Below are 23480 nucleotides of genomic sequence, written 5' to 3'. Positions count from 1 at the left end.
TGTTTTATTATTTTTGTACCGGGTATTTATTGCGATTCTTTTTACGTACAGTTTTATTTTGACGTCAGTGACCGATTTAATGAACGTTATTCCACCTGAAAAGTGATTCTTGAAAGCTCAGTGCTGCAGGTAATCTTAATCTTCTCTTCTATCGTGTGAGATGGAACACTGAGGATATGGTTAATGTAACGATTACTTACATACATCATAACTTAACAGCTAAATAACATTATGATTAGCATAATTGAAGCACATAATAACGGGTTCTAACCGCGTTTAAATGGGGATATGAACCCATTATTATGTGCTTCAATTATGATAATAACCGCGTAAACTTAAAACAATGTATTATGATTAGCTTAATAACGTAACTTGCTATAGAACAAAATCGTAAAATTCTCATATTTACACCGCCAGAGCCCACATCTGGATACATCCCTGCCCAATATTCGTGGGACATCGTAAAGTTAATTTTTATGACCGTAGTACCGCTGATCACCCCACGTTGTGACTAGGCTACAACCGATAAAAATTTAATGCACAGTAGTACATCGTTGACGATAAATTCATTTAAGATATGAATTGCTTGTCTGTATTATGATGGTTTATTGCTGGTGAATGCCTTGAGTTGAGAAGCCGTGGTAACCCAGTTGGTAGAACGCTTGCCTCTCACTTTGAGCTCCCAGGTTCGAATCCATCACAAGCCTAAACCAATGATTGTCGAATTGGTTTTCGGATTCATGTTTGGATCATAAATGATTATCACGTGCTCAGCAGTGAAGGAAAACATCGTGAGGAAACCCACATTCCCGAGAAATGCATTTTTGGAGATATGTGACCTGACCTGTATTGGGCTGGTTTTCCCGTCGCGGGTTGGAGGGTTAGACAGGCAGTCGCTTCTGTAAAAAACCGGACCTATCAAATCTTCAGGTTAGGTAAGCGGACCCTGTGAAAAACGGGATAATGCTAGGGAGATGACGATTGTTGGGGATCGCCATTAAATGTACGATCCTCACGACTCCATTACTATAGCCATAATATATGGGCGGCCAATCAGCTCGCGATAACAAAAATTTCAGGTACCCGGTACCAGTGCTTCGCTAAAAGTCTACTAGGATCCATTAATTTGTTTCAAATATAATCCTTTTAAACGAAGCCCTAAGCAGAGGTTCTTGCCCTACTGGGCACCTTCAGCTAGGCCTGTTGTCTTAAATTTTGTACCAGGTGAGAACCCTCAGCGCTTCGCATTTGTTCGGCCAAGTATTTAATGCCTTATGCGGCAAAATTATGCATGTAAAAAATGGTGTGATTCGTTCATGGATGATGGATGTGGCCGAAAAGAAAGGCATAGGGTCTGTTTAAGTGGCTAATAAATCGTCTATTTAGGTGGGATTCCTACCGCAATAGGATTTAAGCATCAGTATGTTTGTATTTGATTTCCATTGTAAACAGAACAGTAGGTATTTCAGTAAAATTGGTTGAGTCTTACCGCAAACGCAAACCTGGACATGATCAATGGAATTAGTAATCACATTTTGGGAATGTGAAAAGCTGAATGGAATTCTCTGATATTGTATTTAAGTCGGTTGTATCACACCGCAACATCCGTTTATGAACGTAACTATTGTTCATAATAATTGGCGTGCAAATTTAAATTACTGTTTTGTATAATAGTGTAGCGTAGCACATAACAACTATAAACATAGATAGAGATAAGTATAGAGATAAGCTAGCTCTAAGCACTTTTGTAATTATAACTTCACTGTCAGTCTGCTAGTAAAAGCCTCACTGCGATCACGGATTTATTATTTGCTGCCCTTCTGAACCACTAAACCACCCGATCAAATGATATCCGCAAAACAGGATGGTATTTGTATTTTAAAATATCAAAGCTAGTATATTTAAGTACCCAAGCAGATAGATAATGAAGCGACTTGCCGGCGAACAAGTGTAGAAAAATATAATTATCTACGTAAAGCTATTCAAAAAGCACATATACTGCGTATAAATTTAAAATCTAAATTAAATTTCACCTAAGATAGACTAAACTATTAACCGTCGCGTTCGTATTACCTGATTTATTTAGGGATTTGTCAAAATCGGCACTTTCAGCCCCGCTCTCCCCTATGTACATTGACGTACCTACTTGAATAAGAAAGTTACACGAACAATAGAGAAATAGGTAGAGAGTATACGCGTCCTAATGTTTTTGACCCCAAAAATAACTCGCCATGAACCTCATAGTTAATTGGAAAGAAGCACTCTATTTAAACATAAAACGCAATAAATCTCTGGTTGCAAAGATGAATCATTAAGCTGTTAACTAGTGGTTCACATTATCATGAAATCAGATTGTGGTCTCGTCCCAAACATCCGACAACGATTGGACGTATATCCATGATAGCGAGTCATAGCAACCACAAAATAAATGGTGGGGATAACTGTCCAATCCAATTTACACCGGCAATTGATGGAACACTCGGCGAACCCGACATGACTCAGACGAGCGATGAAGTCGAACAACCGCGGAAAACATGACAACTCATAGCTTGATCGCTTTATATGTATACTTTCTCTCTCTCTCTCTCTCTCTTTATTTAAAAGCTGCGCTCTTGTCGGTGGAGTAATCGCCTCCATTTTCATATACACTTACTACTATACTTTTTGTTATTTGCCGATTTGACTTTTGGTACAGCAGATTAGTAGACAGTGATAGTACATTGTATAGTAATTAGTACTAAATGATTGTGTGTTTGACTAATCTACATACGAATTGTGTAGTTTCTTAGGTCGAAGATAAGTTATGAAATTCTGATTACTAAATAAAGACAGATCTAAAGCTGACAAGAAACGTTTTCTTTTTTCTATATAACTTATTTTAAAGAAAAATATAATAAGTGCGACATTTTGTCACATTTTTCTATGACGTCACAGGTTGCTTTTTCATACAAATTCCATAGTAATTCCGTGTTTTGACGTTTAGTAAATTTTGTCCGGCCAAGTAGTTAATGCCATCTGCGGCAAATCTACAATAAGTCACGTCAAAAAAAAGACGTTTAGTAAAATGTTGGAAACTACCCTATAACAGCGACTTCCGGAACGTCGATTCCCGCTACGGCGAGTCTCTTTACGTCGAGTGGCTTGACGTAGAATGACAACTGTCCGCTCCCCACCAGCGGCTGAGCTAGGTCCCCCCCACACATACACACGCAGATGTGCGTGTATATAACATCAATGTGTACTGTCTGTGTAAAACGAAGCGTTTGTATGAATGCATAATATCTACTTACTTACCTACTTTCAGCTAGGTTAAAATTCATCAAGAAATTCAAGTTGTCTCGGTCAAGCTAAGCTGCTCGTAGTAACTGAATGCAACCATAAACTAGACGATAAAACAAATGGTGTCCACTTTATAAATCTAACGGACACTCGAGGATTTGAACTGGGTAGTAATCCGGCTTGTAAAGTTGAAAGCTATGACGTAATGGGTCGGTGATTCATGTGATGGTAGTGACAGTTCCGTTTGAATGGGATGGGTGACAGTCGAATTAAAGTGATAAACTAAGTAAGGTCAGTGATATTAGTGATAATATTCTCTTACAGCGATTATTGAGGAGCTCGGTGGCGCAGCGGTTAACGCGCTCGGTCTGCGATTGTTGAAGTTAAGCAACTTTCGCAAAGGCCGGTCATAGGATGGGTGACCACAAAAAAAAAGTTTTCATCTCGAACTCCTCCGTGCTTCGGAAGGCACGTTAAGCCGTTGGTCCCGGCTGCATTAGCAGTCGTTAATAACCACCAATCCGCACTGGGCCCGCGTGGTGGTTTAAGGCCCGATCTCCCTATCCATCCATAGGGAAGGCCCGTGCCCCAGCAGTGGGGACGTCAATGGGCTGGTGATGATGATGACAGCGATTATTCGTGAGGGTCAAAATGGCCGGTCACTCGTATTTTGAGACCAAACGGTGCTTATTCATTGATTCACTATTAGTGACGGTCACTGCCTATCAGTAGATGTTAATTTTCAATGTATTTTTGAAATAAAATCGTATTTAAAAGTGACTGGCCATCCTGACGTCAGGATAACCGGTAGGTACGATTACAATTTCAACTTAAAATACGCTAAGTGACCGGCCATTCTGACTCTCACCCATATTAGAACGATAAAAAATGTATAGGTGCGACGCCTATGACTGTAAAGTGAACCTGTCGCATAATATTCGTACATCAGTTACTGGTGTTCTAGGTAGTATTCTTATATGGATTTTTCTTGCTATAAAATCAAATATACTTTACACAAACAAAACATACAAACATTTAGCAACAGTACAAATGGGCGGGCTTATTGCTCTGAAGAAGCACATATGAACATTGTTATTTAATCATTTTATGGTTTTGTCAAGGTGCTGGAAAGTGCTTGGAAAGATCTTACACATCCCGTCCCTCTTTTCGCTAACTTTTGCAAGATGCAATAGCTTGAACAAAACAAGTTTTTTTTAATTTTTGGCATTAAAAAAGGTTGACACTGGCCGCTACCGGCTTCAAACTTTTATAATGTATAGCCACCAATAGAAAAATAAATTAAACAAGCCGGAGGCGTTGTAACTTTCGCGAACAAACGAGAAAAATTATTAAAGTAAACCCCGAAGTTTGCAGTTACACGTCCAAGACACTTTGAGGGTTTCTATTTACCACGGTTGGCGACAACGTCCGAACCGAGATTAAGCACGAGTAACTCCCGCCATTTGCTGCGTAACCGAAATTACCGGACGATGGGAGTGTCCCAGTGTAAGCGATAATATAACAACATGACGTAACAAATACTTTATTGCACTAACAGGAAAAAAACAAAAGAGAAATAGAATGAGTACAATAGGCGGCCTTATTGCTAAGTAGCAATCTCTTCCAGGCAACCTTTAAGTATAGATTTTTATTTTATTTATTTATTAAGTACTACTACATCATAATATATAAAACATTAATAACTAAGACAATTACTAAAATTAAGACTTATATAATATATGACAATTACAGTGTACATAGCATCTACAAATTAGTAATAAAATGAACAAAGCAGTCTCTATTTACCTTTAACTGATTGATGTAAACTAGATGTAAAAAAAGTTTTGTACAGGTTTATTTGGAACAAAAAGAGGACGTAACTTCAGACTCGGAGGAGCTCGGTGGCGCAGCGGTAAATGCGCTCGGTCTGCGATTGCTGAAGTTAAGCAACTTTCGCAAAGGCCGGTCATAGGATGGGTGACCACAAAAAAAAAGTTTTCATCTCGAGCTCCTTCAAATATTTTTCCTCCCAGACGACGCCCTGAGCCGAGGTTCGCGCCCAACCGGGCACCCTCAGGCCTGTTGTCTTAAACGTTGTACCGGGTGAGAGCCTTCAGCGCTCCTTATTTGTCCGGCCAATAGTTAATGCCACCTGCGGCAAATCTACTATAAGTCACGTCAAAAAAAAAAGAGGGTCCTAACACTCTAGTTCAATGAACGAGACAATCGCTTTTCGTCGAATTGTTCCTCGCTGGCAGTCAGACCGGTCCTTCAAGAAAACTGTACCGGAGGCCATCTATTACCCCCCTCTTCCTTAATTACGGCTTTCCCTCTCAGTACTCGAACACATCGATTAACAGCCGGTTTCGCGAATTATAGTGCAGACGCGACCGTTTTTCTATACCGGTTTTTGTTTGCAACTTTTCAAAGACTTGTATAGTCATTCATAATGCGGCTATTTGATGTAGTGTTAAATGTTAATAGTCGTTAAACCAAGCCTGAGTTGGCCAGTCCAACTACACTAACTCGCAGAGGAGTAGTGTGGTGGAGTAAGTGCTGTACCTAATATCCCCCTGGCTGAAGCCAGACGCAGTGGGGCGTATATAGGTTGTTTATATAATGTCTCCTTCTTTGAGGAGATTGTAAGGTTACATCACCCCTGGTGTCAGGGTTACTATTAAGCCACAAAAGGCCCTGTCATGACTCATGTAACTGTTACATACTTACTCAAGTAAATAGTAGCCGGGACCAAAGCACGGATCGTTTACTTTCAGACAATCACACAATCTTCATGTATGTTATGCAATGTTATTAGTTCGACATAGAGTTAAGAACATTTATTTCTCACTTTCATTGAAGTTGGTACGATATTTTCTATTGCTATTTCAAGGACAAAAGGAAGTAACTACTAGTAATAGATCAATTAAGTAATCACACTTATAAACGTTTAATACGCAAAAATCAATATAGAATATAACTATTATCATGAAGGACATACAATATTGTCAAAAAATCAAAGCTCCTGTACTTACTGTATATTTTAAGTTCATATTGTCTGTGCTATTGTGTACAAATAAATAAATAAAAATATAGAATCTAAACCGTCATCATGGAATTAAAACACGGATTACAGGGTTCTTACCGCGTTAAAATCAGAGAAATAAGACCCCGCGTTAAAATCGGGGATGACCCGTGATCATGGCACTTGCATCAGGGAAATTGAAATATCGGGAGTCTTATATCCCTGATTTTAACGCGGTAAGAACCCTGTAATCCGAGTTTTCATTATGATAATAACCAAACAATGCTTCATCAGGGAATACTAGAGTACCCATTCAAAATCGTGTATGAAGCTTAAGAAGTGTTTCTAAAATTCAACAAATTGCTTCTGCCATAATTATGTAAATTCATAAATAAATTAAGCTCTTTCTGCAAATAGATAGCAGTAAGTTATCTGTGTTCAATCAAATGAAGAACTAAAGGTAGATTCATCAAATTATTAGAGTTCTATCTATAATTATTCTACACCAAAAACTCCACAAAGAAAATATTTTGCATGATTGAATGTCTAATCTTATTAATTGGAAATTAGGACGCAGAAATACTGCAAACTAAGCTTATTAGTGAACCTTCTATATATAATAAGTACTTATTAATATGTCATTCTTCTATAATACATAAATTAGGCTCACGACCATATTCCAATTGGGGTATTCAGAGGTAAGTTAATCGCAAGATGAACTAAGTACCCATACCTCACCGAGTTTTCTGTCAGACCAACGTGAGAAGTGGTGAGCCGTATCGTCGTCGATAATGGTCGAGCCAACTGTGTTAGTGAAATCTGCACAGTTTAAGATAAATTAATAATTCGTTGGTGCAAGTCCGCTATCGGGATTCGAACTCCACAAGTAAAGGTAAACCACAGTGTGGCCTTCTATAATAAGTCGTCATCATCATGAGCCCATTAACGTCCCCACTGCTGGGTCACGGGCCTTCCCTATGGATGGATAGGGAGATCGGGCATTAAACCATCACGCGGGCCCAGTGCGGATTGATGGTTATTAACGACTGCTAATGCAGCCGGGACCAACGGCTTAACGTGCCTTCCGAAGCACGGAGGAGCTCGAGATGAAATCTTTAATAATAATAAGTACTGACAGATATATCCGGCTTATTTGTCAGAAAACCCCTTCCAAAAGACCAAGAGATAAAACTGTGTAAAATGAGTTACATGAAACATCACAATATTCACAGCACGAAGTGCACCTATTCAAGTGATAATTTCCGTATTTTACCCTCTCGTCGCGTCGTTAGTGCTTATTGTGCAGGTATCGGTTTTTGCGTGGGCAACATCCACTGCGCTAAATCCGGTGTTGCCATGTGTTTATTTACAAAGGGCATGTTTGATAATCTAAGTATCATACTAAAACTTCTTCTCATCGTGTGGGTTGTGAGGTAGAATACCAACCCCATCAACGCTGGTGTCAGGGTTATAATTTTATTGAGCCGCCAAAGGCCCCTGACATGGCTCACGTAACGATTACTCACTTAGTACAACGGTAAATAGTAACCGGGACCAACGGCTAAAACTGTATTGCAGTTTACCCCTTTGCAGTCGTACATGAGGCATGTCAGGAGCCGTTCGTAATAACTCTGACATAACGTCTGTATTTCCAAAGGAGTTGGTAGAGGTAATATACTTATAACCCACATGTTACAAGTCCATTTAAAAGGGGGCGAGCCTTTTGCCCTTAACATGACACAAACCCCGAAAATCACGTTATATCTATGACCCAAATACGAAGTCATACTCACAAAGTCAAATACAGTGGTAAGACACCAGGGTTGATGAGCTCGGTCATTGACCTTATAACCCACAATAATCTTCTGCTTGTATCGTGTGGGTTATGAGGTGAATTAATAACCTCATCAACCCTGGTGTCAGGGTTATTATTGAGCCGCCAAAGGACATGGCTCATAGTAACCGGAAACAAAGGCTTAAAGTGCCTTCCGAAGCCCGGATCATCTAACTTTTTGGTCAATCAGGTGATCAGCATGTAATGATCTAACCAAACTATGGATCAAAAAGTGATTTTTGTTATGTGTGCCCACCAGGATTCGAGCCCGCGACTGTCGGATCGTGAGCCTAACACTCAACCACTGAACCACGGAGGCCTTGAGCCACCATAATGAACAAGTTTTTTATACCTACTACACAATCATAATATTTAAAATGCAAAAAGCTGCAAGTCTTTGAGCTCTAAAACAAGACTAGCGCATCAAAAGATTTTCTGAAAGACGTAATGAGACTAAATAGTCTCTAAGTGGAACCGTGTGGGGTAGAGACTGTATAAAACTAAATTAAATACTTTTTAATTGAACGCTTCTTAAAAGAAACGTCTCAGCGGACTAAGTAATTGCATGACCTGAAATTAAAATCTTTGGGCTGAGAACAACGCAAAAAGAGATTTGGGTTTAACAAACTGTTGCTATTTGAATTTTAGATAATTATAATGATTATTTATTTATTTATTAAAGCTTAATCTTAAATATACAATTTGTCAATGCCCTGCAAAACTGATTAAACAGTTTGTCTGCAATATATACGTATATGGGCATTTCTACGGGAAGGGCCGATTGAGTGATTCCAGTGAAAAAAGTACCTGTAGCATCTAATTACGTACTTGGAAAAAATACTCACGTATTTATAGAACTCTTGGCTTGGTGGAGAGTAGTTTAGAAGCCCGTAAAGATTTATAAAAGCATCAAAAAAAAAACCCGAAGTTTGAAAACGGGCAGAATTTGGCTTAAAATGACATGAAGCCATTCCAGAATTGACTCGTTATTGCTACAAAACTTTTAAAATACTAGTTTCCAGAACATAATTTTAACGTTCACAGAACAAGGGATAGTTAATAAAGCTAAATACGTAATTGTGTTTATTGTGAACCCTTTAGTTTTAGTACAATGTCATATTTTAATTTTGAAGCCAGCATGTGTCTCAATTCGGTGAAATTAAGTTTTGTCAACTTACATCACTAACTACGCGCAATACTATCATCACTACCCGGTTCCCGTGGAGAGCCAGGTGCGCCCGAGTGCCCGAGATGTGTGGATGGGCGGACTGCTGCATAGAGGAGAGTTTTTTGAAGGGTCGAAATCGTTCGTTTTTTTTGGGGTAGTGTCAATTCTAAAATCGGTGGAAGATATTAATTTTGTTTATGAAGTATTTCATAATATATGTGCTAAATTAATAAAGTATTTAGGTGATATCTGACTGTATGTTTTGTATTAATTGATTTAATTGATAACTTTACTAGATAATCGATAAAATGTGATATTTTCTCAATTCGATGGGTCTCAATTCCCTGGAAAATGGGGCATCGAATTGAGAATTACTTGCATCGAATTGAGATTTGATATTGTTTACATAACAAATGGCATCACGCCTGTTACCTCGAAGGAGTAGGTTAGGGAGAGGGTTAGGTTATTATTATTCTGAGAACATTATTAATATTAGATGTAATAATTCAATCAAAAAATCAAATAAAGCAGTTGGCCAGAACATATTTGCCGGAGGGATGGCTCCAGTGGAAAGTCATTCCTCACACGAGACAAGACCTCTTAGGCCCAAACTTGGACCCGCTTATTCTGAACAAAATTAGATTCGCTCTCCCGACAGTCGAGCTTGCAAGACCATTTTGCCCAGAATGTACATCCTTCCCGGAGAAGACCTACCGGGATATGAAAATTAAAATACTGGAATGACCCTTTTGTGTAGGTCTCATAATTTGCACACTTTAAATCAGTTCAAGAATCAGAGGATCAGCTGTGCTAAATGAGCTGATAGTGGCTTCACTCGCTGAATTAAAACCACTGCTTTTAAGCCGTAAGGATGCGTCTAAGGAGTTAACAGATAGTGAAGATACAGACGATCTATCTACAGTTCGGTCTTCATCATCGAAGTCAAAGAAATTGTCCAGGGTCGATAAATTAGAACAGAACTTTAGTGAGATGAAGGACATGCTTTCCAACATCTTAAAGAGGCTCGATAATACTTCAGACGATGAATGTCGTTCGCACGAAGGATGTCTTGAGGAGGATACAACGAAATCATTCACCTGGAAAGCTCCGGATCTATTACCTGAAGAAGATGTAAGTAGAAGATTTTGATTTCGCTTCCATGACTAAGGAACAAGATCCTTGAGGGAATCAAGTGCTTGAGGTTGGGTGAACTAGCATAAAAGCAGATTCGTTATTCGTCTTTCACGCCTTTTGAGTTAACCCTTGCTTAAAGAAGTTTAACTCGTCAAACACCACAGCTGATTTTTTGATAAAGCAGGAAACCGGTTTCGGGACGACTTTACACGGCTTGTTATTGCAACGAGAATACTATGAAGGAACTTTGAACCAAACATCCTACTCTGAAACAGGATCTTAAGGATGCATTTTTGGGATCAAACTCAGGTTTTAAAAATATATCGGATGATGTCCTACAATATGTATGCGGTCGCAAGGTAGAAGCTATTGAGCAGAGAAGAAATGCTATCTTGCCACAAGATGAATACCATGCTACATTAAAATAGATATAAAGTTATAAAGACAGAAAATTCTTGACAATAGTACATCTTACATACAGAAAACTTCAGTTTACTTGCCTACCTTTCGGCCTATCGACTGCACCGCTCACATTTGCAAGGGTATCAATTGCATCGCTGCACGGCTAAGGGAAAAGGGGATAAGAGTGATAGTTTACCTCGACAATTTTCTCTTAGCCAATCAACAGAAAGACCAGTTAGAGGAAGACACCTTATACGTGGTAAATTATCTGGAGAAGCTTGGATGGAAAATAAACAGAAATAAATCTCTGAGCCCACCAACCCATTGTCTAGACTACTTGGGGATAATGTGGGACGCAGAGAAAAATAGAACCTTTTTACCGGACAGCAGAATAGACAACTTAACAAGTATCCTTATGGAAGTATTGAAATCAGGAACCTGGAATTGGGTCACAGGAAAAAGTCTTGTAGGGAAATTGAGCTTTGCATCTTTCACGGTCCCTCTAGGAAGATTACATTTCAGACATCTTCAACGTGCAGCCAATTGTCTTCCTCAACACCAGAAAACACGGAAATTTCTAATACCGACAAAAGCTCTACAGGAATGTTCTTGGTGGTTGGAACACCTTCACAAAGGACGAACAATTTTCATATATCAGGACACAGTATTTATCACAACAGATGCTTCAGACAACGGATGGGGTGCTCATGTCAACGAGTCTCTAATCAGCGGAGTTTGGGAGAAGAGCCAAACCTTGTGGCATATAAATCGCAAAGAGCTGTATGCAGTATACCGAGCATTTCAGATGACGTTACCCCAACTACGAAAACGACGAGTCATTATTCAGTCCGACAACAAAACGGTTGTGTCCTAGTGTCCTATATAAGGAATCAGGGGGAACAAGTTCCAGTCTCTTAACAGACCTAGTAGCAAAACTTCTGGAACTTGCTCAAAGGAACATAATATAAATTTTTGCTTATTACATTCTGGGTGTTTTTAACGAGATTGCCGATAGCCTCTAGCGGCAGAAATCTCTAGCGGACTGGCATCTGTCGGATCGAGTGACGAACTTTCTATTCAAAAAGTGGGGAATTCTTCAGATAGATCTTTTCGCAACTTTTCATTCGAAAATAGTTCCGATTTATGTGGCCTGAGATGTGAGGGACAAAGGTGCTATTTTCATAGATGCATTCAGCAAATCAAATCAAATCAAATCAAATCATTTATTTTGCAAAATAAACAGAAACATGGGACTTCGACCTAGCTTGGGTATTTCCTCCGCCAGCGTTGATACCTCTACTCGAACGCAAGGGAGATTAACGCTTGGAACTACGCATGTCAAAGGGAAGTGAGGAAGGTATAATGTCACATGGTCAAGACTAGGCAAGACATGAAATATATCATTTTCTTCCCTTCGTGGGGAAAATTTTCCTTTTTTACGATATTCATTTGTTTCATTCACCTTTCATACACATATCCGTCCTCACGCAATCCAATCCACACCTTTTTCGGTCGTCTCCTACCCCCTATGTCCATCATGCACATTCATACTCACCACATACCATCTAATATGACTTCCATTCCTCGTCATCAGATGTCCATACCACATCATTATTGGTCATTCATTGCATAATTTCTATAATAACTAGCAACATCTCTAAGTTCGCTGGCTTATTTCTCAATTCCGTGATTCATTTTCTCAATTCGCTGAGCCGCTTCTCAAATCGGTGTTTCATTTTCTCAATTCGGTGGTTGTCCAATTCGGTGATTAACTTTTCTCATAAACCACTTCACCAAATCTGGTCCCAATTGCATCATTAGATTCAAGATGAAATATAGTTCAATATTTGTTATTAAAATATTCATAAAAGCCTAATTTCAATTTCGGCACCGAATTGAGAAAAAATAGACCCTTCCGTAGAAATGCCCATATGTACAATTAGATTGGTTGTATTGGGGCATTTGGAAAAAATCTAGACTTTGAACAGGGACGAGTGGAAGAAATGGAGAGAAGCCTTTGCCTTGCAATGTAACACACGTGACTGCTAATAAAATTAAGGCGGATAGTATAAAATGATGTTCGTTCTCGGGTTAATTTCGAAAACCATTAATCAGATTTACAAGATTTGTCACATTGTTTTCTTTTATTTTCTAACTCTGGATACCTTTTTCCTTTAAAATGATATCTAAGTACTTATACTTTATGGCTTACTTTATAATCATTATTTTTTGTAGACTGTCATTAAAAACTCGGCAATAGAAAGTGAAGTTTAGTTGACGTGTGCTGTCAACTTAATTAAACATTATATCGTGGCCAATATACAAATTGGGGAGGGTTTTTTTAAAATTTCTGCATAAAATTAACGTGTGTTCCATAAATTGTATGCCTGTCGATTACCCGCCCCTTTCCTTTTCGGCGGATAAGAAAATGACAACATGACAACTTAAAATGATATTATTTATTTGTTTTGTTATTGTATTGTAACTGTGTCCTCTAATAACAAATATGTTCTTTCTTTTTTGTTTAGTTTAGGTTGTTATCGTAATTAAAACACATAATACTGGGTTCTTTTCTTACCGTGTTACATTAGAAAATTATAATGTATATCTACCTACCCCACTCCAAGTTCATAAGTCATCCCGTGATGATACTTGCAACAATGTTGAAATATCGTAGTCTCATATCTTTGGTTTTAACGCGGTAAGAACCCGGTATTATGTGTTTTATCTTAATTCCTTGTTCGATGGTTGTGTGCAGTGACGCGCACAGCTGTTTGATCGGCACGGTCAGTTCCTCCATGCGGATGTGTTTCGCTCTGGTTTTGGACACACTCCATTTGACTGAACAGGTGTCATTGAATAAAGGGGTGAGAGAACACGTATATCTACTTGTTTATCTTTCTTGTTGATAAAAACAATTCCTTTCCCAACCCTATTTATTTATTTTTATTTATTTAAAAGTACCGGGGTAAGCAGAGACTATAGAATTCCATTTGCTTCGATCCTGACACACTTCTCTTGCTTCCTCCACATTCATCAATCGCTTCATACACGCACGCCGGTTCAGAGTAGATCGTATTGAACATTTTCTAAGGACATCTCCAAATTGGTCATCGTAAGTCTTTCTCGGTCTTCCTCTGCCAGCCCTATCATCAACTTTCGCTTTATATACCGCTTTTGCAATTCTATTATCCTTCATCCGCTCTACGTGTCCAAACCAACCTAACATTCCCTTCTCAATCCTAGTCACTATATCGTCTTTTACACCACATCTCTGTCTTATCACACTGTTTCTCACTCTATCACTCAACTTCACACCGCAGATGTTACGCAAAGACCTCATTTCTACGGCATAGATCCTACTTTCATGCTTCTTTCCCGGTGGGAAATAGGCGTGAATTTATGTATGTGTATTTAAAAGTAACACACAACAGGTAACAATCATGCCATGAGAAAATAAAAAGTTACAGATGTGGGCAATTCAAATTCAAAAATATCTTTATTCAGTAGGTAACATAGTTATACTTTGAATCGTCAATTTTTAGATAACGAACGTCTCTTCCGCCTAAAACTACAATAACTAGTTTGAACCCCAAAACGTGTATACACGGTATGGTTAGGAAATTTTGTAACGTGAGGTTAGTTGCAGTTAAATGCTAAAAAGTATTTCCAATAACAAATGTTCGTAACTAGTAACTACGTGTACTTACTGTTACTTTTTTGATCGAATAATAAAGAAAGACAGATAATATTTATTATAAAAGACGCCACAACATCAAACTTAAAACTTTAACACAATGACAAAAAGAAAACAAAGATCAGATGCTCAATAAGACCAATATATTAAGAAATAAAGAAAAAAAGAAAGAAAGAAAATATTTATTTCCATATTGGACGCCACATTCATGGTGGTGGTGACGTCCTCGATAAATGGATATCACTTAGCAAATCTCCGCGTGGGCACTATATTTGCACTTTTCGATTTCATGTATTTTTGGCCGTTTGGCGTAAAATTAAACGAGTAGTCTTTCTTAATAATCGTGTAGTTTTTCTTATTTTTTTTTTGAGGAGTTCGGTGGCGCAGCGGTAAACGCGCTCGGTCTGCGATTGTTGAAGTTAAGCAACTTTCGCAAAGGCCGGTCATAGGATGACCACAAAATAAAAAAAAGTTTTCATCTCGAGCTTCTCCGTGCTTCGGAAGGCACGTTAAGCCGTTGGTCCCGGCTGCATTAGCAGTCGTTAATAACCATCAATCCGCACTGGGCCCGCGTGGTGGTTTAAGGCCCGTTCTCCCTATCCATCCATAGGGACGGCCCGTGCCCCAACAGTGGGGACGTTAATGGGCTGATGATGATGATGATGAGTCTTTCTTAAAATACATTCAAATAAAAGATAAGTAAATGTTAAAAAAAATCCTCGTACGCTCGTATTACATTCTCATCATTTTGAAATTTTCCAAAGGCATTTTCCTTACAGCACAATGTCTAAATGTCTCTATCTAAATCTCGGCGTGCGGCGTGAGCCTCAATTTGCAAAAAAAAATGTGGAACTTTCTACGTTTCATCGTTTAGTGAATCAGACAGAGCGAGAGGGCTGTTTTAATTCCCCAGTCTGTGTGTAAGTGCGAAAGGGACAGGTATAGGGAGATAAATGCGAATGAAGACGCGGTGGAATGAAGAAAAATAATGTTGGGCGCGGATGTGGAAGGCACGGCTGTGGATTGTTTCCTCGTCAACCGAGTGACGTCACGATGTACTTACTGTTTGTTTTTGTTTTGTAATAAGTACGACGTTTTTCGCAGTTTCAACTACAGCTATTGCAAGTCTATTTCATTCTTAAAATTACTCTGATATCAAGAGTCAGAGACCGTTATGAAACAAAGATGTTATATCTTGAGTATTACTACTACTTTAGCCAACGGCCTCTGTGGCCCAGTGGTTGAGCGTTGAGCTCACGATCTGGAGGTCCTGGGTTCGAATCCCAGTGGGGACATATCACAAAAACACTTTATGGTGTATTACTCAACCAGTCGACCACTGAGGGCGTCCGGCAGTAGAGGCGAGAATCCCGGTGGGGACATATCACAGAAATCAGTTTGTGATCCCTAGTTTGGCTAGGACATTTCAGGCTGATCACATGATTGTCCGAAAATAAGATGATCCGTGCTTCGGAAGGCACGTTAACGCGTTGGTCCTGGTTATTACTTATTGATGTAAGTGAGTAATCGTTATATGAGCTATCAACCCTGACACCAGGGTTGATGAGATTGGTAATTCACCTCATCCATACGATAGAAGAAGAGAAGAAGACTACATTAGCACATACATAAAGTTACGCCCTCAATCATCAGGTTTGCACCTGAAAAACTAACATATTTTTTCACTCAACGCAGCTGGAGTGCGGTATGTTCGGAAGGCCTCTTCGACCGAACATCAGTCAATGTCGGCTTGCTGAATACTTGATACAGCTGTGTAACCTGCAAACTTTTTTAACGTGACTTTCTGTAGCAGAGTATAAACTCTGCACATATTGGCCTTTCCTTCTTACCGTCAATCATTTTAAATTTCGAAATTCTCATTCCATGCCACAATTACTTTCATTCTACGATGACGCATTGCATCCCCGACCTTGATAAGAGCAACATCTGTACTGCTTAACTCTGGCCGTGCCCACTAACTCTAATTGTGATCATAAATTCTTTATATAGCTTCGTTATAATTTCGTTAAGTTCTTTTTTGTGAAGTGCTAATTAAAAAACTTAAAAATTTTAAAAAACCCCGACCACAAATAAAGTACGCTAACAGAAGACCAACTAAGTGGTTCTAGAAGACATTAATGGTTCAAATGCCAGATCCCACATATGCTTGCAAGCAAACTGAGCGTGTAACATTCCTATCACACCTAACAAACTAACAAACGACCTGATGACCTTGAAGACCTGAACCGATTTCCACCAAACATAGCTAAGAACACTCCACGACTGATATACCTATCAAACAAAAAAACCGCAATAAAATCGGATCATCCGTTTGGGAGCTACGATGCCACAGACAGACACATACACATTTACACACACACAGACACGTCAAACTTATAACACCCCATCGTTTTAGCGTCGGGGGTTAATAAAATGTGTATTCCTGTTGGTGTTTACTGTTTTCTTCGCTATTACTACTCATCCTACTCTCCTGCTACTCTGCTGGCATGTCGGGACTCCATCGCCACCCATCATGCTGCAGTACTGTAAAGCCTCGAACGGTATTCGTTAGTTTGCCGGACATTTGCGAAGCGGAGAGGCACAAATTATAAATACGTTCATGCGGGGACTACGGGAACTATATTAAGTATAGTGTCTTATAAGTTATGATTGGCCACCTGATACGACACGATTCATTTATAACAAACGTCATAGAAGGAAAAATTGAACGGAAGAGAGGAAGGGGTGAGAAAGACCTAGGAGAACATTTATGAAACAAATAAAAGAAAAGGTGCAGGTTGTGTGTCGTATCAGGAGGTGAAGGATTTGGCGGGAAGAAGAGAGGAATGGCGATTACTCCAACGACAAGAGCGCAGCTCTTAAATAAAGAGAGAGAGAGTCTTATAAGGACAATTCTTCATATGGATACCGATGGTACTGCATCGCCCAATAACTAAAAATGTGGACCTAACCTTATATATAGACCATCTTTAAAAAATGTACCATTTATAAGGCCATTATAATATGATACTTAAACCAAAAGTCCCGCTGATTAGAAATGAAAATTCCTGAGGGAACGCGTTTATTTATATCCAAATCGGTGCAGTATGTATGAAATGTCTACAGACAAACCGAGTTACTTTCGTATTGATAATATTAATCGTATTTACCTATATATATATATATATATATATAAATAGTCATCCTTGTCGTATCCGACAACGGCGACCTCAGTCTCTTCTCTCGTGCGCTCGAATGTGACTGGCAAAGCCAAACTTTTTGTGAAAACCCGGTCACATTGGAGGCAAAATAGCAGCTATTTACCTATATGACACTATCGTATCGTATCCACTGTGGTCCTGTGGTATACGGGCTTGCTTCTCAATCGGACGCCAGTTCGAACCTCTGTACTGGACTTTCAACAATGAGTCGACCATTATGGACTGCGATATGGTGCGCCACCTATCACATATATTGGTCAAATAGCAAGCTAGGTGACGGGGTACTAAAATTCATCTTGCGATGTATATAATTCTGATTATCCCCTTAGGATAAAAGTAGTCGTAAGTTCATGTATATGTATGGGAACAACATTTTCACTTAAAGACACTAACGTGCTGTGTGTGCAAAAAGAAAAGAAAAGAAACTCGTAGTGTCTGTAAAGTTGGCAATCTCATCTAAAAGCAGTGCTAACTAGATTTGCCGCCAAGAGGATGTACCGACAATTGAACTGAGATCCGTATCGGCTTGTAAGTTAAGACTTAATTCTGTGGAGAGCACTACAGCTTGATAACGATAAACTTATATCTATCCTTGATCTCCTTGAGAAAAGGAGATGTGTATTGTTTAACAATAACTTCGTTACGCGGTAGGACTTAGATCTTTAAACTACAGAAGCCAGTGTTGTGACGTTCATTAGCATAGTGATGTATCGGTCAAGATTACGCTGATCGATTCTGTTCTATCTAACAGTATAAGTATATAAGATAAATATAATCAAACAATAGGGTGTATAGGTATCATATAAGTAGATTCATGTTTATGTAAACAATGTATTATATATATTACTTCCCACGATTTTATTAAAAAGAGGGATCGAGACTGATTTTCCCTTTGGTGGAAGGTCAAAACCGGGCCTGTCAAATCTTTATATTAGGTTTAAGCTGACCCAGAAAAAGACAAGTGAAAACGTAATAACACTAGGGAGATGATAGAAACATTCCATTTTTAACTGAGCGGTTTGCATGTCGCAACACATGTACATGTAGTTCTGTTCATGGTCACTGAAAAAAAATAATGTTCGTGCTGTTAATACTCATTAAGTATGTTTCCTTGTTTATGGCCATTTTAATTTATTCTGATATAATCTTGATGCCCTTTTAACACTTTGCTGCCTAGCCCTGGCCGTAATAGGGTTGGCTTTAAAGGGGACTTTTAAACTAGGGACAGTACAATCGTTTATACTTCAATTCCGTGATTTGACGCCATTGAACGTTGCGACTTAATGGTTAGTCTGCATGAGCACTTCCTTAAGTACACCCTTACTACCTCCTCTCGATGAGGTGGCTTTCTCACTTACCTATACTCTCATCACGAAGTCTAATTCTTCCTGGGCCCACAATCTATTTGTACGAGTAACTTGTGAGCTATGTATAAACTACTGCTTAGTATGTTTTTATCTTAATATATCGTTGTTTTGCCTTGAATGGCATTCACTAATTACATACGGCTACCTCAAGAAGAACGTCGATGCAGCTGGCTTAGTGGTTAGCATGTAACGTACATATTGAGGGCATTCGATCTTATTAGGTTCCCTCAATCAGCGCTAATCGCTATCGACTCCCACCCACTAGGGTCGATTACTTCTTTCAAATATTTTTCCTCTCAGACGACGCCCTGAGCCGAGGTTCGCGCCAAACTAGGTACCCTCAGGCCTGTTGTCTTAAACGTTCTACCGTGTGAGAGCCTTCAGCGCTCCCCATTTGTCCGGCCAAGTAATGAATGGTATCTGCGGCAAATATACAATAAGTCACGTCAAAAAAAGGTCTCATTAGCTGGATATGGGGAGTACTAACGGCTCTCAACCGGCACGAAATTTAAAGCAACATGCCTGAGACCACAGTTGGGCGATAACGCGTCTTAGTACATCGTGTGTGAGGATTATATTTGAAAGAATCTCTCTCTACTTCTATCTACTTTACAAAAGGAAGTTATTTGCAAGATTTCTCACTTCAGCGGTTTGGACTGTTCGCTGACAAAGTGAGTCAGAAGGATGTACATTACAAATAAGGACACAAGATAACGTGGCTTCCTCACTTACCTATACTGCTCCCTGTATAATGTCCGGCTTCCTGTGACCACTAGTAGCCGTAGTAACCTTAATCGTTATGATGTCTGCACCATTGTAGCTAATGCTTAGGTACTTAGTTGGATTGTTGGGGCGAAAGTCGTTGGTTTTGTATAGGTATCTACATATACATAAGATCACGCCTTTTCGCATTGGGGTAGGCAGACCACGGAATTCCACTTACTACGATCCTGACAAACCACGTTTGCTTCTTCACACTTCATGCATTCTCACCGGTTTAGAGTACTCCTTACCTTTATATGGGTACATAATTATTACTAATATTTATACAGGGTGGCCCAGAAGTTCAGGATCAAAATGAAAAATTAGATAGAGGGGCTCATTAGCTACCAGAAACACCCCCATGTATGTTCAGCAATTATTTACGGTTTAGGAGATATGACCCATTTTGTACCTTTTTCTAGATTTTCTACCTTACTTCAGAAATAATCATTTTGTCGCTATCCCTTTCTTAATAATTATTTTATTTTACTTCACAACTATGCCTAAGGCTATGTACCGCTCAATCAAAGATAAATCAAAGTCAAATTAAGTATAAAAAAAAAGTTATCGGAAGTCAAAGTGAGAATTCGACCAAAATTGTTACAGTTGTTAATACTTCGCCGAAGAATAATAAACACATGAGATTGTCATGGACCCTAAAAGTATTTCTAAAAACTGCTCCATTTAATAGGCTTTTAGAAACATCCAAAAAAAGTACCCTTAATACGGGCAAAAAACTAAGTAATTAGCCCTCAAAGGTTGCAAGACAGACAGATTTGAAGGAAAATTTGACATTCTCATACAATGTAGCTGCTACTTTCTAACGTTGTTAAAGGTGCTCAAAGACACATTTTATTTTAGTATCTAATAGTATGAATCACCAACAGTGTTTGGGGATAACTTTTTCCTTGAAATCTATGTACCTTCATTAAAATACGAATACGAAAAGTGACTGCAAGTTTTGTCTTCGGATTTTTGCTATGTCTACCCTGTTAGCGATTATAAGCGTGATTTTTATTTACTTTTAATTGAAAATGTGTCTTTGAGCACCTTTAACAACGTTAGAAAGAAGCAGCTACATTGTATGAGAATGTCAAATTTTCCTTCAAATCTGTCTGTCTTGCAATCTTTGAGGGCTAATTACTTAGTTTTATGCCCTTATTAAGGGTACTTTTTTTGGATGTTTCTAAAAGCCTATTAAATGGAGCAGTTTTTAGAAATACTTTCATGGTCCATGACAATCTCAATGTGTTTATTATTCTTCGGCGAAGTATTAACAACTGTAACAATTTTGGTCAAATTCTCACTTTGACTTCCGATAACTTTTTTTTTATACTTGATTTGACTTTGATTTATCTTTGATTAAGCGGTACACAGCCTTAGGCATAGTTGTGAAGTAAAATAAAATAATTATTAAGAAAGGGATAGCGACAAAATGATTATTTCTGAAGTAAGGTAGAAAATCTAGAAAAAGGTACAAAATGGGGCATATCTCCTAAACCGTAAATAATTGCTGAACATACATGGGGGTATTTCTGGTAGCTAATGAGCCCCTCTATCTAATTTTTCATTTTGATCCTGAACTTCTGGGCCACCCTGTATATTAAATCATAAACAGACTATATACGACCCACTGCTGGGCACATGCCTCCCCGCTGCTCCACTGCGACTTGGTGGAGGTGTTTTCACGGCTAATAGTCGGGACCAACGGGTTAACGTGCCCCAATAATAACGTGTACTATTTATATACAGGGTGTTAGTGACATCGTAACAAAAACTTTGAGGGATGATTGAGACCATGACTCAGAGTTAATATCAAGTGAAATTTTCCTTCGCAAAATTATTGTTTTTTTTATATTTTTGTTTAATTATTTTCAATTCTATACTTTTGCGACGGAAAATTCCACTTGATATTAACTCCGAAAAATCCCACTCAGTATTTGTTACGATGTCACTAACACCCTGTATTTTGTTAATTTAGCTTTAGGCGAATGAGACGTTCGAAGAAATATATGTAAAAATTGACGATTCAAAGTGTAACTATGTTACGAACTGAATAAGAGTATCTCATTTTTTGTGGCAGGTTTTATTTGGTTCCAATATTTAATATCGGTTTTATGACGCTAGTTTGTAACTTGTAAATATTTTCGCTACATTTACCTTTACTTTGTTACCTGAAACATTTTATCGAAGCATGGAATTTGAAAGCATATTTTAAATAAATGCATATAATGTTAAACTTTCAAGTACCATTGATGTTTTACAGAACATGCGAGGTAATAAAGTATGTCAAGGTATCATGAAAAGGGCAGTAGGTATTGAAGGAAAATGTATTTATGGTTAATACGTACCTATCTAGATTAACGACGCGGTTACGTCTAAGAAATGAGTAGTTTCCTAGGTCAAAGATAAATTCTTCTTCTTCTTATCGTGTGGGTTGTGAGGTCCAATACCAACCTCATCAACTCTGATGTCAGGGATTACTGAGCCGCCAAAGGCCCCTGACTACATACTTACATCAGTAAGTACCGGGACCAACGACTTAACTTGCCGAAGCACGGATCATCTTACTTTTCGGACAATCAGGTGATCAGCCTGTAATGTCCTAACCAAACTAGGGATCACAAAGTGATTTTTGTGATATGCCCCCACTGAGATTCGAACCCGGGGTCTCCGGATCGTGAGCCCAGCGCTCAAACACTGGACCACGGAGGCAGATAATAAGATAAATTATGAAATTCTGATTAAAATTGAAATCGTTTATTATAAAAGGACGCCACACACAAAAACAAGACAATAACATCATTTGAAATTTTCACAAAACAATTACAAAAAAGAAAAACGGGTGTTCATTGCTGTCGGATCGAAAGCGTTCGACAAAGTCTGGCACAACGGCTTGATCTACAAGCTTTATTCACTGGGAGTGCCAGACCGTCTCGTGCACATCATACGAGACTTCCTCTCAAATCGAACCTTTCGCTACCGCGTAGAAGGGACGCTCTCGTCACCGCACCCGATACATGCCGGAGTCCCACAAGGCTCCGTCCTCTCCCCTTTACTATTTTCATTGTATACTAGTGACATTCCCAAATCCCCTAATACCGAATTAGCTTTATTTGCGGATGATACAGCCATCTATTCTTCGTGCCGTGGTCGAGTTATGATGACCGGAATCCTCCAACGCGCGGCCAATGCCTTGGGCAAGTGGTTCCGCAAATGGAGAATCGAGGTAAACCCGGAGAAAAGTGCAGCGGTGTACTTTTCAAAGGGCTATTATAACACGCCACGGTCACGCCATCAACTTAAAATCATTAAGATGTTTGGCAAGCCGATCCCTTGGGAGGAGCAAGTCAAATATCTCGGCGTAGTCTTAGATAGACGTCTTACTTTCAAGGCCCATATCAAACGTGTGCGCGATCGCGCCGCGTTTGTAATGGGCCGTCTTCATTGTCTCCTTAACAAGCGAAGTAAATTGTCCCTTAGGAATAAGGTGAAAATCTACACGACTTGCATCCGTCCGATCATGACCTATGCAGGGGTAGTTTTCGCTCATGCGAGTCCCTCTCAAATCCACCGTCTACAGGTAATACAAAA

General features: G+C 39.0%; 2 protein-coding genes across 6 annotated transcripts in view; both read left to right on the top strand.

Annotated features, from left to right (window-relative positions):
• LOC126374669 (potassium/sodium hyperpolarization-activated cyclic nucleotide-gated channel 2) overlaps positions 1-23480 on the top strand; it is a 317872-nt gene that overhangs the window by 46390 nt on the left and 248002 nt on the right. The gene's annotated exons all lie outside the window — the stretch shown is intronic.
• The window catches only part of LOC126374664 (GPI ethanolamine phosphate transferase 3), a 387485-nt gene that overhangs the window by 165209 nt on the left and 198796 nt on the right, over positions 1-23480 (top strand). The window contains exon 11 of one of the 2 annotated variants that reach the window (XR_007567469.1): positions 936-976. The exons of the other annotated variant lie outside the window; for it this stretch is intronic. The gene's annotated coding sequence lies outside the window, so the exon portion shown is untranslated. Of the gene's footprint in view, positions 1-935; positions 977-23480 lie in introns of those variants that run through there. 2 annotated transcript variants of the gene reach the window in all.

Source organism: Pectinophora gossypiella, chromosome 17 (assembly GCF_024362695.1).
Source record: "Pectinophora gossypiella chromosome 17, ilPecGoss1.1, whole genome shotgun sequence".
Classification (NCBI taxonomy): domain Eukaryota; kingdom Metazoa; phylum Arthropoda; class Insecta; order Lepidoptera; family Gelechiidae; genus Pectinophora; species Pectinophora gossypiella.
This window is presented reverse-complemented; position numbering and strand designations above follow the sequence as displayed.